The following is a 5,000-nucleotide window of genomic DNA, read 5'->3' on the forward strand; positions in this document are numbered from 1 at the left end:
TGTTTGCTCAGACAGCATCTATAACGTTTACAACGCTTCCAGAAGGCTAGAATCACTGCCAGGTGTTTACTCAGACAGCATCTATAACGTTTACAACGCTTCCAGAGGGCTAGAATCACTGCCAGGTGTTTGCTCAGACAGCATCTATAACGTTTACAACGCTTCCAGAGGGCTAGAATCACTGCCAGGTGTTTGCTCAGACAGCATCTATAACGTTTACAACGCTTCCAGAGGGCTAGAATCACTGCCAGGTGTTTGCTCAGACAGCATCTATAACGTTTACAACGCTTCCAGAGGGCTAGAATCACTGCCAGGTGTTTGCTCAGACAGCATCTATAACGTTTACAACGCTTCCAGAAGGCTAGAATCACTGCCAGGGTGTTTACTCAGACAGCATCTATAACGTTTACAAACGCTTCCAGAGGGCTAGAATCACTGCCAGGTGTTTGCTCAGACAGCATCTATAACGTTTACAAACGCTTCCAGAGGGCTAGAATCACTGCCAGGTGTTTGCTCAGACAGCATCTATAACGTTTACAACGCTTCCAGAGGGCTAGAATCACTGCCAGGTGTTTGCTCAGACAGCATCTATAACGTTTACAACGCTTCCAGAGGGCTAGAATCACTGCCAGGTGTTTGCTCAGACAGCATCTATAACGTTTACAACGCTTCCAGAGGGCTAGAATCACTGCCAGGTGTTTGCTCAGACAGCATCTATAACGTTTACAACGCTTCCAGAGGGCTAGAATCACTGCCAGGTGTTTGCTCAGACAGCATCTATAACGTTTACAACGCTTCCAGAGGGCTAGAATCACTGCCAGGTGTTTGCTCAGACAGCATCTATAACGTTTACAACGCTTCCAGAGGGCTAGAATCACTGCCAGGTGTTTGCTCAGACAGCATCTATAACGTTTACAACGCTTCCAGAAGGCTAGAATCACTGCCAGGTGTTTGCTCAGACAGCATCTATAACGTTTACAACGCTTCCAGAAGGCTAAAATTACTGCCATATCTGCCAGATCTTTGCGCAGACAGCATATTTAACGTTATAACGCTTCCAGAAGGCTAAAATCACTGCCAGATCTTTGTTCAGACAGCATATATAACGTTTACAACGCTTCCAGAAGGCTAAAATTACTGCCTATTCGTTTAAAGAAATCATTAAGCAGATTTTTAGCAAAACTTCTTTCTATCGAATAATTCAGCCAGAATGATGAATAATCTCTTCCTTAACTGTTCTAGATATCAATAAATACTTCATTTAAATGACTGACTTCTGAGTTAAGAAAAGTAATAGACGATGATTGGGGAAGTTTTGTTAACTCTTGAGAACTTTCCGAATTACGATCAACTTTTTGTTGATCGTAGGACGACCTTGGCTAGCATCCCGGCCCGACTCTCATGAATCAGGTAGTCTGGCAGAGTCCCCTGTCAGGAATTATACTTTTAAGTTTTTTTTTTTTTTTTTTTTTTTTTTCTTTTACTCTTCAACTCGGATTTCGAATGACCCATATTTTCCCGTCTATGTAGATCAGGCAATAAGGAAGAAGCTAAATCATGTCTAGGCTTTAAGGATCTTCAGTCTTGGAGTCCTATTCTAGACAGAGAAGGATGGATATATATATATATATATATATATATATATATATATATATATATATATATATATATATATATATATATGTATATATATATATATATATATATATATATATATATATATATATATATAATATATATATATGTATATATGTATATATATATATATATATATATATATATATATGTATATATATATTAAATATATATAAGGGTAGAAGAGACTCTTTAGCTATGGTAAGCAGCTCTTCTAGGAGAAGGACACTCCAAAATTAAACCATTGTTCTCTAGTCTTGGGTAGTGCCATAGCCTCTGTACCATGGTCTTCCACTGTCTTGGGTTAGAGTTCTCTTGCTTGAGGGTACACTCGGGCACACTATTTTTTCTTATTTTTTTTTTCTTCCTCTTGTTTTTTTGAAATGGTGTGTTGGGCAGGCTTAATAGAAGGGCCATGGATGCCTGGTGGTTTATCAAGAGGTTGTCTTTTCCTTTTTCTGATTTTTTCTTCTCAAAACCATCCTTACTGTCCTCCCTTCAGTTGAAGTGGCTATCCTGGAGGGTATTTAGCCTTGCATGGTGTATCGGCTCCTCCATGTTGACCAGTTTTTCCGACTTTTTACTATAGTCTATGGGTATCATCAATCACTTTTTTAATTATTCTGTACATATTGTTTTTGTTATAATTCTTGTTAATCTAGTTTTTAAGTATGATGTCTCTTTTTTATTTCTATTAATTCTTATGCTGTCTGGAGACATTGAGCGAAATCCGGGACCAGTACGTCCTAGATTTCGTCAATGTCGTCTTCTGTATTGCAATATTCGTGGTCTTCATGCAAATATCCAAGACCTTACAGTTGCGTCCAGACAGTATGATATTCTTTTGTGCTCAGAAACTTTGGTTTCTAATATGAGGCACTCATCTGAGCTCCTTATAGCTGGTTTTAAGAAGCCAATAATGCTGAAACGTGATGCCATTCCTAGGGCCAGGGGAATGGCGGTGTATATTAGGACCGAGTACCCTGCTTCTCATAAGTCCTGCTATCAATGTGGATGTCATGAGATTCAGGTAATAAAAGTTTGTGGCAGGCATAACAACTTTTATTTGTGTTCGATCTACCGGAATCCAGACATGGATGATTCTATCTTCGATTGTCTTCTTACCATTATGGCTAAGATACAAGAAGATGATAGAAAGGCTTCTTTTGTCTTTGTTGGTGATTTTAATGCTCACCATAGGGAGTGGTTAAGTTCTATCTCTCCTACCGATCGCCATGGCTTAAGAGCTTTAGACTTTGCCTCTGAATCAGGCTGTGAGCAAATCATAAATGAAGCTACTCACAGGTCTGGTAATTGCTTGGACCTCGTATACACTGACTCCCCTGGCGTTATAACTAGTAAGGTTGGTTCTCCAGTCGGGACTTCTGATCATGCCTTGATTTCATTATTAGTGAAGACTGAGCAGCCTGTCCCTGATATATCATATTCCTGTAAAATTTATATGAAATCCCAAGCAGACTGGAATGGGATTTTGCATGATCTTTTGTCCTTGAATTGGTCACAATTATATAATAGTGTAGATCCTGTTGTCTCTTTGAATGAGAATCTAGTCAACATAATTGATAGGCGTATCCCTTCTCGTGTGCTAAGGTACCGAATGAAGGACAAACCGTGGTTCAATGATGATTGTAGACGTGCTTATTTGGAGAAGCAGGAGGCCTATCACCTTTGGAAGGGTAACAGATCAGATTTGACCTGGAACAACTATACTCAGCTTCGAGCTTTTGCTCAGAGAGTTTATGCCTCAACTGAAAAGGAGTACAATTTAATCATAAAAGAAACACTTTCTGGTACAACTCAGGAACATAAATGGTGGTCTACCCTTAAATCTGCACTCTTTGGTGTAGATGCAACAGTTCCTCCTTTACTTAAACCAGATGGCTCAGTCACTCACTGTCCAAAGGAAAAGGCAACCCTTTTGGCTGATGTTTTTGACAGTAAACAGAGTAATGAAAAACTTGAACTTCCTCATTCCTGTTTTCCTGAGGCTAAACTAACTAGTTTAGCTTTTCGATCTCGTGAGATTAAAGCTCTGTTGATGGACCTTGATGCTTATGGAGGTGTAGACCCAAATGGTATTTTTCCTTTGTTTTTTATAAAGACAGCAGATTTCTTAGCTCCAAAGTTATCTGTTATTTTGCGCAAGTTAGCAAGAAGAGGAGCTTTTAGCACTTGTTGGAGAATTGGTAATGTTACTCCTCTATGTAAATGTGTTTGTGGTAGCTCAAGTCCCTCTGATTACCGCCCAATTTCCATAACTCCCATATTATCTAAAGTTTTTGAACGTCTTCTGGCAAAACGTCTTAATAGGTTTGCTGAAGGTAATCATCTATTCCCTAGTTTGCAATTTGGTTTTTGTAAAGGCCTTGGAGCATGTGATGCCCTTCTTACAATCTCCAATGCAGTACAGAAATCCCTTGATTGTGGTCGGGAAGTTCGTATGATTGGCCTTGATTTTAGTGCTGCCTTTGACCGTGTTAATCATGAGGCCCTTGTTTTCAAACTGAAACAGTTGGGAGTGGGTGGGTCGTTTCTTAGCATTATTATTGATTTTTTAAGTAGTAGATCTCAAAGAGTAGTTGTTGATGGGCACCATAGTGAGTGTAGGAATGTGATATCCGGTGTTCCACAGGGTAGTGTTCTTGGCCCATTACTTTTCATTCTATATACACATGACATGTGGTTTGGCCTAGAAAATAAGCTTGTTGCATATGCAGATGATGCTACTCTCTTTGCATCAATTCCATCCCCTGAATGTAGATCTGGGGTTGGTGAATCCCTTAATAGAGATTTAGCTAAAATTAGTGCATGGTGCAAGTTATGGGGTATGAAGTTGAATCCTAACAAAACTCAAAGTATGATTGTAAGTAGGTCAAGGACAGTGGCTCCTCAACATCCGGATCTCAGTATTGATAATGTTTCTTTAAATTTGTATGACTCTTTCAAAATTTTAGGTGTGTTTCTAGATAGCAAATTTACTTTTGAGAAACATATAAGGTCTGTGTCTTCTTCAATTGCACAAAAAATTGGCTTATTGAGAAAGTCTTTTAAGATATTTGGTGATCAATCTATTCTGAAGAAGTGTTTTAATTCTTTTATTCTACCTTGTTTTGAGTATTGTTCTCCTGTCTGGTCTTCAGCTGCTGATTCTCATCTTAATTTGTTGGACAGAAACTTACGGTCTATTAAATTTCTTATTCCTGATCTAGATATTAATCTCTGGCACCGTCGTTCAATTAGTTCATTATGCATGTTGCATAAGATTTTTCATAACTCTGACCATCCTTTACATTCAGATCTCCCTGGACAATTCTATCCTGTTCGTAATACTAGGCAGGCAGTTA

The 5,000-nt window shown here is 38.8% G+C and overlaps 1 pseudogene; it reads right to left on the bottom strand.

The window, feature by feature from the left end:
* Window positions 1-5,000, bottom strand: part of LOC137655127 (growth hormone secretagogue receptor type 1-like) — a 32,390-nt pseudogene that overhangs the window by 2,889 nt on the left and 24,501 nt on the right.

The sequence above is a fragment of the Palaemon carinicauda genome, chromosome 16 (genome assembly GCF_036898095.1).
Source record: "Palaemon carinicauda isolate YSFRI2023 chromosome 16, ASM3689809v2, whole genome shotgun sequence".
In the NCBI taxonomy this organism is placed as follows: Eukaryota; Metazoa; Arthropoda; class Malacostraca; order Decapoda; family Palaemonidae; genus Palaemon; species Palaemon carinicauda.